Genomic DNA, 12,775 nt, shown 5'->3' on the forward strand with positions numbered 1-12,775 from the left:
TAGGGGAGCAATCAAGAGGCAAGGAGACTGAATATAAGAGAACGGTGATGATAAAAGGGGAAATCTGGGGGAGAAGACAATATGGAATGGAATCACTTGAGCATACTGAGGGGCAAGGAGATGGGTTACTTCTTCATAGGAGGCAGGAGGCAGGGAGAAAATAGTGACAGAAGGCCGCTAAGTGATATGAGATGAGGAGTGAAGAACAGGGAGCTCTCTGAGAATGACCTCCATTTTTTTCAGCGTAATATGAGACAAAGTTATCATCTAAGAGGGAGACCAATGATGAGAACCTGAATTAGAGTGATGAATCTGAGAGTGAAGAGGAGGGGAAAGATGTCAGAGATGTGAGTGGAAACCAAAAAAAGTGATTTAGTAAATAACATCCGAAAGAAAGAGAAAATGATAAAAATAATAATGCTACATTAGCAAAAATAAGAAACTTTCTTTATGATTACCTTTGGAAAACATAAAATACCAATCAAGCAACAGTGAGTGAAAGCTAAAAGAAAAAGTCACCCCAAAAGGGGAGAGGGTGGCACAATTAAAATCTTTTAAAATACTTTATATGAGGAGCGACTAGATAAGAAATGAATAGAGTGCTAGGCTTGAAGTTGAGAAGACCTGGGTTCAATCTTGCCTCAGACACTTCTTGCCTGTATAAATGTCAGGCCTCTCTCTCTCTCGCCCTCCTCCCCCCATCTTACTCCAAAAAGGAGAGGGAGGAAACATTCCCATTGGGCTGCCGAACAGAGGGACAGGTCATGTGAGAAATGCCCTCAGTCACATGTGAAGAGCGGGAAGGGAGTGTGCCATAGATTTGCCAACCTGAGCCTAGCCCTTACCACTCTTCTACCTTTGAATCCATACTTAGTATCAACTCTAAGAAATAAGGTAAGAATTTAAAATACATTTTTTAAAAATAGTTTATATGAACTGATGAATGTAGAGGGCAAACTGAAGTATATTTTCTTTCCTTTATTTTTCTTGCTTTTTTTTTCAGGACATGGCTAATATGGAAATATGCTCTGCATGACTTTTTACATAAAGGAAATCATAATTCTTGGCTTCTCAATGGGTGACAGAATGGGTGTAAACTGAGAACCCAACTAGAAAGCTATCATAAACTCCTGGGAGAGAGAGAGAGAGGTAATGAGGTCCTAGATTAAGGGTGCCTAAGTATTATAACATTTTAATGTTTGCAAAGAATTGTCCACATGGAATTTCATCTGATATTCACAACAACCTGGAAAGTAAATGCTATTATATCAATTTGCAGATGAGAAAACTGAGGCATAGAGAGCTTTGATGACTTGTCTGGGCTTGCATAGCCAGTGAGTAGCTTTGTGCTATGACACCTAGCTGCCTATGTAAGTAGAAAGAAGGGGACAGATGTAAGACATGTTGAGTTAAGATACCAAGCCTTGTTGGTCCTATCAGCTAGGTGGTGACAGTGGCAGTGGTGGCAGCAGTGCTTGCAATGGCAGTGGTGGTGGTTGTGGCGGTAATGGTAGTAGTGGTGGTGGTGGTTTGAATGAGTTTGTCTTCTCATATGAAAAAGGATAGTATAGACCTCACATCTGTAAAGCACATCACAAGACATCAAACAGTATAGAAATGTCAACTATTATTAGTATTATTATTCCTGGTATTTTATTCACATTTCTTAAAGGAGAGTCAAGATGTCCATGCTGGAGAGGGTTAGCTATCTCAAATGGTTGGAAATAGATTCAATGGGCTTTTAAATGAAATAGTAAGAAATGTCATACTGTTTGGAAAATATGTCTAACAAAAATGTTTTTTTAAATTTATTTTCATGAATTACTCAAGTAACTGTGAAGAAGAAATCAGAAAGACCACCAAGAAGAGATGGTTGTTGAGAAAATAAGCAACTTGCCCAGAGTCATTCTATATCCTACCTCAGTGGTGCATATCACAGTTAAAAATCCATGTCAGGTTCCAGCTCTTTGTTGGTATTTAAAGCCCCTCACAGACTAGCTAAAATCTATCATATTGGACTGACTTCAAGTCACCCCCTCTTCCTGAGTCTCTGTTCTAGCCAAGTCAGTTCTCTGTAGTAGAGTAGATGACTCAATGGATAGAAGGCTGGGCCTAGAATATGGAAGTCCTGAGTTCAAATCGAGCCTTTAGATGCTTACTTGCTGTGTGACTCTGGAAAAGTCACTTAGCATCTGTTTGCCTCAGTTTCCTCATCAGTAAAATGGGAATAGTGATAGCACTTAATTCCAGGGTTGATGTGAGGATCAGATGAGATCAACGTAAAGCACTTAGCATAGTGCGTGGCCCGTAGGAAGTGTTATATAAATGTTAGCTATTAAAATGACCGTAATGGTTGTGAAGGCACTATCTTCCATGCCTGGACTGCTCTTGTTCCTTTACTTCTACCTCTCCTTGTTAATCCCCCTTTCCACCTATATGTTTACTTTGGGCATATTTTGTATTGATTTCTCACTGAATATGTTCTTCTCTCAGTAAAATGGAAGGAACTAAGGGCAGGAAATGCTTAACTTGGAACTTTCTTTCATTCAGTACTTAGTCAATACTTAATTAAAAAAAATTAAACTGAACTGGACTGGATTTTTACCTAATTTGGACCTAAATGACTTCTAAGGTCCCTTCTAGCACTGAAATTCTGGGATTTAGGGACTAGGGACCAAGGGAAAGCACAGAGCAACAAACATGTATGAGAGGGCAACAATCAGTCAGGCAATAAGCATTTATAAGCACCTTCTGTGTTTCAGGCCCTGTGCTAAGGACAGAGGATACAAAGAGAGGTAAAAGACAAGTCCTGCGTTCCAGGAGTTCACAAGCTGATGAGAAAGACAACATTAAAGACCTGTGTACAAACAAGATATGGAGAGAGTAAACTGGAGGTATCAAAGGGAAGGAACTCAACTGAAGAGGGAATGGGGAAGGCTTCCTATAAAAGGTAAGCCTTTTAGCTAGGATTTCAAAAAAACTAAGAAAGTCAAGAGGTGGAAGAGGAAATGAGAGAGAACATTCCAGGCGTGAGAGAGAGCCAGTGAAAATTCCTGGAGCAGAGAGATTGCCTTGTGAGGAGAACAGCAAGGAAGCCAGTATCCCTGGATTACAGAATATTTGGAGGATGAGGATAAGATGTAGGAAGACAGGAAAAGATTAGGTACTAAGTTATAAAGGGCTGGAAAACCAAAAAGAGGATTTTAAATTTGATCCTGGAAATTCTATCTGTAGGAAGATGTACATGAGAGGGACTGACAGGAAATGCTAAGCTTTATTATGGGAATGGAGGGGATATACTGAGCTACAGAATAAATATGTATCCCTTAGAGCAGTGATGGAAAACCTTTTAGAGACCAAGTACCCAAACTACAACCCTTAGCATGTGAGCACCCTCCTTACCCCAGACAGGGGAGGGAGGAAGTGCTCCCATTGGGCTGCTGGGCAGAGGGACGGGTGATGGGAGAAATGTCCTCAGGTGCACATGGAGAAGGGGAGGGGAACAACCCCGTCCTGCACACTCAGGCATGCATGTCATAGGTTCACCAACATGGCCCTAGAGAATGAAGGAGCTAATGGAGAGGCAGGCCAGAAGTACACTGAGAAGTTGTGGTTAAGTATATTGATGCAGAACAGGCATATAGGGGGCCAGAAGACTGGAGGAAAAACTGAGAATATAGATTAGAAATGAGATCAATAAGTATTTTTTTGCTGGATTACTACTTCTCAGGCACTGTGGTAAGTACTAAGGATAAAACTACAAACATTATAACTTACGGGGACGTGAGGGAAAGAGGGTTATTTGGGACCATGGTAAGTAGAGAACATGTGTATTGTTACTATTGAGGGCAAGAAGAAACCTTCAGATGAGGCTCAGAAATATGGGGTTCCCATATTCCCTCAACTCCAGGTCTGGTGCTTTATCTATTGTGCTATCTAGCTACCTATTTGCAGCATAAAGTTAACGTGACTGTCAACTTATACAAAAAAGAAAGAACAATAAAACATGTTTTTTTTAAAAAAACAACAAAAACAAACAAACAAACAAAAAAGGAAATATGGGGTTCCCACAAAAAGTGCTTTGCAAATCTTAAAATTTCATAGAAATACAAATTATGATGAATGTTCATAGTAATGCTAGCCACTACCTAAACGTTCAGTCCTGTGACAGGCCCGGAAACCAATCCTAGAGTGAGAAAAGAGGGAAAAGGAATACTCAATCCATTGCCTAGTCACTAGCAGCAAATCAGCAGAGCCAATTATGACCGATTATCCTGGAAAAATGAGGCTCTAGTCTTGTTGCTGGGAACCAAGTGAACCCCTCACCCTTCTCATATCGCAGAGAAGATGACATATCTATATCTTCTTGCAACCCTAAAACCTCTAGATCTATTCAAGATACTAGCTTCTCTCCTTTCCTCTGGTTCAACCCAAGAGATAGGCTTCTCTGTGCCTGCCATTGGCTGTCAAGCACTGAGCCCAAGGTCCTATCACATACTGGCCTGGGCTTAGCCTACTAATAAATATACTTGATACCTAAGAAGCCTGTAGACAGCTTCAGATCTGTTGTGACATTTATAAGGCCAGCAAAAAGCCAGCTACTAAAAAGAGAGCAGTTCCTATAGGGTAATTTCACTGTTGACAACAGGACCACTTTTTGGGTGGACAGGAATTCAGAGTTCTTTAGATTAAGTTGTAAGAGTAGGTAAGGATAGTGAACACTTGAGAAGGGCAAAGGGGAAACAGACTTCCTAGGTAGAGTGTGATTAGGGGAAAGGGTAACGACAAACTTACAAAAAAGTGCGTTACAGGTTCTCTAAGAACTAAGAGATAGACAAGGTAGGCCTTGAGGCTAAAGGAGCATAGAGCTAGAAGAGGGACATATACTAGTGTCAAGGGTACGCCCTGAGGTTTCTAGGTTTGACCTTTACCTATAGAGGTACCATACCTAAAAGTATTGCAATTGCAATTAGCCAGAATGAAAAAACTCCCCTATCTTGGAATCACACTCAGGATTACTTAATACCAGGATACAACTTTAAAAAAGAACCAAGTTGGGTAAAAAACGAGGAATCCTATATCCAGATTTAGAGTAAGTTTCCAGGGAAAAAGGTGACATTTCATGAAATAAAGGACTTCTACATATTTTAGCAAAAATAATCACATCTGTCTCAGAAGGGCCAGCCAGGGGGTGGGTGATGATACAGTACCTCATCTGAACAAGGTATGTGGATATTTCACTGCTTGGCAGGCCCTGTAAGGATCAACATATATTTTTTAAAAAGCAACATGGGGCATAGATTTAGGGGCTCATAGTGTGGAGAGAACTAAAGCATCCACGTGTATGAGGAGATTGAGGGCAAGTACAGAACAGCTGGGCAGAGGAGAATCAAAAAGCAATGTTCTATTCTCAAGGATAAAGAGCCAAGATGACCTGTTATAGTTTTGATGGACGAGCAAGGGACCTCTGACCTTGTTGTCCCTGGCAACCCTAAAATGTTCCTCTTCCCACATCTCCCAGCAACTCCTAGTACCATACTGACTTGGAAAGCTCATGTTTCAGGAATATCCCCTCTTACAGGAGGGGAGGACCACTGATTGAAAGCCAAGGAGACCTTAGAGGTCCACAGGACCAACCCATGCAATAGACAAATGGGGAACCTGAGTTCAAGAAAGTTAAAGGACCTCCTCAGGATCCTAAAGTGAATGAGTATCTAAGGCAGGCCATGGCCTAGCTCTTCCTGAGCCTAATGTCCAGCACTGTATTACACGGTCAACAAACCTTCTCTTCCTGCCCCTACTGCCAGACTATGCTCATTAATACAAGAGGAATTGCACAAACAACAAATGTATGCTCTAGAGACCATATATAAGCATGCAATCACCATATGCATTTTTCCACCAGTGGAAAATGAGAGGATTCCCATCTGAAGCAACCAAAAGCACCAGAGCATAGCCCATAAAACACAGAAGACTACTCTGCCAGGGCTGAATGCCACTCCCATCATCACACAATCCGCAGAGAAATTTACCCTGCTATCCTTCATTGAGAAGGTAAAATAGAAAAGGAAAGAAACCACCAATCATGTTCTGAAAGAGAGTTAATTATCAAATATCACAGGAATACAATAGAAAATATACATAACTCATATGACCTAGTGAAAGGAATTAGAAGCGATCAAAAGGAAACAACTCCCAATATCATGGAATCACATTAACCATTACTTAAAACCCAGATAAATCTTTAATAAAGGAAAAGAATGAATAGAATGTGATATACAAAAAGGCAAAAGAGCTGGGTACACAACTAAGAGTCACCTCTACAGAAAAACTGTCATTAAATCTCCAGAGAAAAAAGGTGACATTTTATGAAAAACAAGACTTCCAGGTATTTCTGACCAAAAAAACCATATCTGTCTCCAACATGCTAAGTAGTGGATAGGTGATGAGACAACAGCTCCTCTGACAAAGATCTGTATTTCAGTGGCTGGAAGGTCAAGTGGAGATCAGCTATGTATGAGAGACAACCTGAGGCATAGATGACACAGATTGGCTCAGGGAATCATAGTGTGCAGAGAACTAAAATGTTCATCTGCATCAGGGAATGGAGGACAAGTACAGAAGATGTGGACAGATCAGTGTTCTATGACAAGACAATGTTCTAAAGGAGAAAGTGCTTTAGAACCCATAAAAATAGCAAATTACAAGATACTGCTTTTTAGTAAAGAGTGATATGAACTGTGCATACAAAAATGGTGACCAATACTGCAATCTAGGTTACCGGTCAGAATCAACAGAGGCAGGTTGACCTCCCATGATTCTGTTTGATGAGCAACAGACCTTAGACCTTCTTGTCCATGGCAACCCTGGAATCTTCCTCTATCCACATCTCCCAAGTCCATGCCTAGTACCATCCTGACTTGGAAAACTCATACCTCAGGCATATTCTATCTCACAGGATGACAGGACCACAAAATAAGAGCTAATGAGACCTTAGAGGTTCTCAGGTCCACCCAACTCATTTTTTTAAAAAAAGAGAGAATATGAGGCCAAGAGAGCTAAGGTACTTCTTCAGGATACTACACTTAATAAGTATCAGAAGAACTTGGTTTCGGGTATTGAGAGTCAAGTGTCTAGCACTATAAAATAGTCACATTTTTTTCTTTTCCGACCCCTACCACCAGACCATGGCCACTACATACATCAATGATACCACATGGAATTTCATGACCAATAAACGTCTGCTTTGGAGACTGTAGGTCAGCGTGGAGCCACCACATTAATTTTTTGGCCAGAAGGTAATGGAAAAATTCCCGCTCAGAAGAAACAACCGCAGGAGGTCTTAGACCATTCCATACAGAAGACCACACTGCCAGTGTTGAACACCACTAATTCTACCACATGATCATCAGGGAAAACATCCCTGATATCCTCCAACAATTGGGTAAACTACAAATGGGAAGAATCCACCTATCACCCCCTCAAAAGCGAGCCTACACTACAATATCACAGCAATAATAAATAGGAGTTATATACCTTACCAAACAAATGAATAATATTGCAATTAACCTAAAGAAAACATCATGGAATCACATTCAGGGTTACTTAAAAGCTGAATACATCTTTAATAACCACCAACAAGACCTCAATATGATACACTGAAAGGTAAAAAATCTGGATCCATAAGTAAGAATCACAAAGCTGACACTTAATGAAATACAAGACATCCAGGTATTTCTGGTCCCAAAAATATAAACATCTGTCTCACAAGTGCCATCTAGTGGAAGGGTATTGAAACAACACTTCATCTAACCAAGGTCTGTGGGTATTTCACTACTTGGGATTAACTTTGTAAAACAAAAGGCAACTCAGGGAATAGACACTGTTCATAAAGATGCTGTATTTGTCTGTAGTTGTCTGATATCTCATTCAATAGAAAGATCTAGGTTTATTTACCTATTTACCTACCACCCACCTCAATAAGCCTATCCATAAATTGAGAGAATCTGTTATCATCATTTTGTGTAAGGTGCTCGAATTTTGTCCAAACATCTGGTCTTTCAGCGCATTCTCTCATCACTTTTAGAATGGAATTTCTAGCATTGTTTAATTATAAATATTCCCTGGGAACATTATAGTCCCATTGAGGACTATATATATATATATAACTACATATAAAGCCAGAGGTCTGTTGGTCATCCAATAGAATTATGAGAGGTCATCCTGGCACTACATTATCTGATTGGTACCCTGGACAGTGGTAGTTTTGTTTAGGAAGGGCAACATCTCCACTTTGGCATTGTTTAAAGGTTTGTAATGTACTTTGTCTTTATGAACAGTGTCTTTGGATTCTCCTCTCTCTAGCTCTCGGGTTCTTGCCCTCAATCCCCTAAGATTCTTGGACCATTTCATTCTCTCCACACCATGATTCCCTGAGCATATCTGAACTATCTATTCCCTGAGTTGCCTTTTGTTTTACAAAGTTAATCCCAAGTAGTGAAATACCCACAGACCTTGGTTAGATGAAGTGTTGTTTCAATACCCTTCCACTAGATGGCACTTGTGAGACAGATGTTTATATTTTTGGGACCAGAAATACCTGGATGTCTTGTATTTCATTAAGTGTCAGCTTTGTGATTCTTACTTATGGATCCAGATTTTTTACCTTTCAGTGTATCATATTGAGGTCTTGTTGGTGGTTATTAAAGATGTATTCAGCTTTTAAGTAACCCTGAATGTGATTCCATGATGTTTTCTTTAGGTTAATTGCAATATTATTCATTTGTTTGGTAAGGTATATAACTCCTATTTATTATTGCTGTGATATTGTAGTGTAGGCTCGCTTTTGAGGGGGTGATAGGTGGATTCTTCCCATTTGTAGTTTACCCAATTGTTGGAGGATATCAGGGATGTTTTCCCTGATGATCATGTGGTAGAATTAGTGGTGTTCAACACTGGCAGTGTGGTCTTCTGTATGGAATGGTCTAAGACCTCCTGCGGTTGTTTCTTCTGAGCGGGAATTTTTCCATTACCTTCTGGCCAAAAAATTAATGTGGTGGCTCCACGCTGACCTACAGTCTCCAAAGCAGACGTTTATTGGTCATGAAATTCCATGTGGTATCATTGATGTATGTAGTGGCCATGGTCTGGTGGTAGGGGTCGGAAAAGAAAAAAATGTGACTATTTTATAGTGCTAGACACTTGACTCTCAATACCCGAAACCAAGTTCTTCTGATACTTATTAAGTGTAGTATCCTGAAGAAGTACCTTAGCTCTCTTGGCCTCATATTCTCTCTTTTTTTAAAAAAATGAGTTGGGTGGACCTGAGAACCTCTAAGGTCTCATTAGCTCTTATTTTGTGGTCCTGTCATCCTGTGAGATAGAATATGCCTGAGGTATGAGTTTTCCAAGTCAGGATGGTACTAGGCATGGACTTGGGAGATGTGGATAGAGGAAGATTCCAGGGTTGCCATGGACAAGAAGGTCTAAGGTCTGTTGCTCATCAAACAGAATCATGGGAGGTCAACCTGCCTCTGTTGATTCTGACCGGTAACCTAGATTGCAGTATTGGTCACCATTTTTGTATGCACAGTTCATATCACTCTTTACTAAAAAGCAGTATCTTGTAATTTGCTATTTTTATGGGTTCTAAAGCACTTTCTCCTTTAGAACATTGTCTTGTCATAGAACACTGATCTGTCCACATCTTCTGTACTTGTCCTCCATTCCCTGATGCAGATGAACATTTTAGTTCTCTGCACACTATGATTCCCTGAGCCAATCTGTGTCATCTATGCCTCAGGTTGTCTCTCATACATAGCTGATCTCCACTTGACCTTCCAGCCACTGAAATACAGATCTTTGTCAGAGGAGCTGTTGTCTCATCACCTATCCACTACTTAGCATGTTGGAGACAGATATGGTTTTTTTGGTCAGAAATACCTGGAAGTCTTGTTTTTCATAAAATGTCACCTTTTTTCTCTGGAGATTTAATGACAGTTTTTCTGTAGAGGTGACTCTTAGTTGTGTACCCAGCTCTTTTGCCTTTTTGTATATCACATTCTATTCATTCTTTTCCTTTATTAAAGATTTATCTGGGTTTTAAGTAATGGTTAATGTGATTCCATGATATTGGGAGTTGTTTCCTTTTGATCGCTTCTAATTCCTTTCACTAGGTCATATGAGTTATGTATATTTTCTATTGTATTCCTGTGATATTTGATAATTAACTCTCTTTCAGAACATGATTGGTGGTTTCTTTCCTTTTCTATTTTACCTTCTCAATGAAGGATAGCAGGGTAAATTTCTCTGCGGATTGTGTGATGATGGGAGTGGCATTCAGCCCTGGCAGAGTAGTCTTCTGTGTTTTATGGGCTATGCTCTGGTGCTTTTGGTTGCTTCAGATGGGAATCCTCTCATTTTCCACTGGTGGAAAAATGCATATGGTGATTGCATGCTTATATATGGTCTCTAGAGCATACATTTGTTGTTTGTGCAATTCCTCTTGTATTAATGAGCATAGTCTGGCAGTAGGGGCAGGAAGAGAAGGTTTGTTGACCGTGTAATACAGTGCTGGACATTAGGCTCAGGAAGAGCTAGGCCATGGCCTGCCTTAGATACTCATTCACTTTAGGATCCTGAGGAGGTCCTTTAACTTTCTTGAACTCAGGTTCCCCATTTGTCTATTGCATGGGTTGGTCCTGTGGACCTCTAAGGTCTCCTTGGCTTTCAATCAGTGGTCCTCCCCTCCTGTAAGAGGGGATATTCCTGAAACATGAGCTTTCCAAGTCAGTATGGTACTAGGAGTTGCTGGGAGATGTGGGAAGAGGAACATTTTAGGGTTGCCAGGGACAACAAGGTCAGAGGTCCCTTGCTCGTCCATCAAAACTATAACAGGTCATCTTGGCTCTTTATCCTTGAGAATAGAACATTGCTTTTTGATTCTCCTCTGCCCAGCTGTTCTGTACTTGCCCTCAATCTCCTCATACACGTGGATGCTTTAGTTCTCTCCACACTATGAGCCCCTAAATCTATGCCCCATGTTGCTTTTTAAAAAATATATGTTGATCCTTACAGGGCCTGCCAAGCAGTGAAATATCCACATACCTTGTTCAGATGAGGTACTGTATCATCACCCACCCCCTGGCTGGCCCTTCTGAGACAGATGTGATTATTTTTGCTAAAATATGTAGAAGTCCTTTATTTCATGAAATGTCACCTTTTTCCCTGGAAACTTACTCTAAATCTGGATATAGGATTCCTCGTTTTTTACCCAACTTGGTTCTTTTTTAAAGTTGTATCCTGGTATTAAGTAATCCTGAGTGTGATTCCAAGATAGGGGAGTTTTTTCATTCTGGCTAATTGCAATTGCAATACTTTTAGGTATGGTACCTCTATAGGTAAAGGTCAAACCTAGAAACCTCAGGGCGTACCCTTGACACTAGTATATGTCCCTCTTCTAGCTCTATGCTCCTTTAGCCTCAAGGCCTACCTTGTCTATCTCTTAGTTCTTAGAGAACCTGTAACGCACTTTTTTGTAAGTTTGTCGTTACCCTTTCCCCTAATCACACTCTACCTAGGAAGTCTGTTTCCCCTTTGCCCTTCTCAAGTGTTCACTATCCTTACCTACTCTTACAACTTAATCTAAAGAACTCTGAATTCCTGTCCACCCAAAAAGTGGTCCTGTTGTCAACAGTGAAATTACCCTATAGGAACTGCTCTCTTTTTAGTAGCTGGCTTTTTGCTGGCCTTATAAATGTCACAACAGATCTGAAGCTGTCTACAGGCTTCTTAGGTATCAAGTATATTTATTAGTAGGCTAAGCCCAGGCCAGTATGTGATAGGACCTTGGGCTCAGTGCTTGACAGCCAATGGCAGGCACAGAGAAGCCTATCTCTTGGGTTGAACCAGAGGAAAGGAGAGAAGCTAGTATCTTGAATAGATCTAGAGGTTTTAGGGTTGCAAGAAGATATAGATATGTCATCTTCTCTGCGATATGAGAAGGGTGAGGGGTTCACTTGGTTCCCAGCAACAAGACTAGAGCCTCATTTTTCCAGGATAATCGGTCATAATTGGCTCTGCTGATTTGCTGCTAGTGACTAGGCAATGGATTGAGTATTCCTTTTCCCTCTTTTCTCACTCTAGGATTGGTTTCCGGGCCTGTCACAGGACTGAACGTTTAGGTAGTGGCTAGCATTACTATGAACATTCATCATAATTTGTATTTCTATGAAATTTTAAGATTTGCAAAGCACTTTTTGTGGGAACCCCATATTTCCTTTTTTGTTTGTTTGTTTGTTTTTGTTGTTTTTTTAAAAAAAACATGTTTTATTGTTCTTTCTTTTTTGTATAAGTTGACAGTCACGTTAACTTTATGCTGCAAATAGGTAGCTAGATAGCACAATAGATAAAGCACCAGACCTGGAGTTGAGGGAATATGGGAACCCCATATTTCTGAGCCTCATCTGAAGGTTTCTTCTTGCCCTCAATAGTAACAATACACATGTTCTCTACTTACCATGGTCCCAAATAACCCTCTTTCCCTCACGTCCCCGTAAGTTATAATGTTTGTAGTTTTATCCTTAGTACTTACCACAGTGCCTGAGAAGTAGTAATCCAGCAAAAAAATACTTATTGATCTCATTTCTAATCTATATTCTCAGTTTTTCCTCCAGTCTTCTGGCCCCCTATATGCCTGTTCTGCATCAATATACTTAACCACAACTTCTCAGTGTACTTCTGGCCTGCCTCTCCATTAGCTCCTTCATTCTCTAGG

This window comes from Gracilinanus agilis, chromosome X (assembly GCF_016433145.1).
Source record: "Gracilinanus agilis isolate LMUSP501 chromosome X, AgileGrace, whole genome shotgun sequence".
In the NCBI taxonomy this organism is placed as follows: Eukaryota; Metazoa; Chordata; class Mammalia; order Didelphimorphia; family Didelphidae; genus Gracilinanus; species Gracilinanus agilis.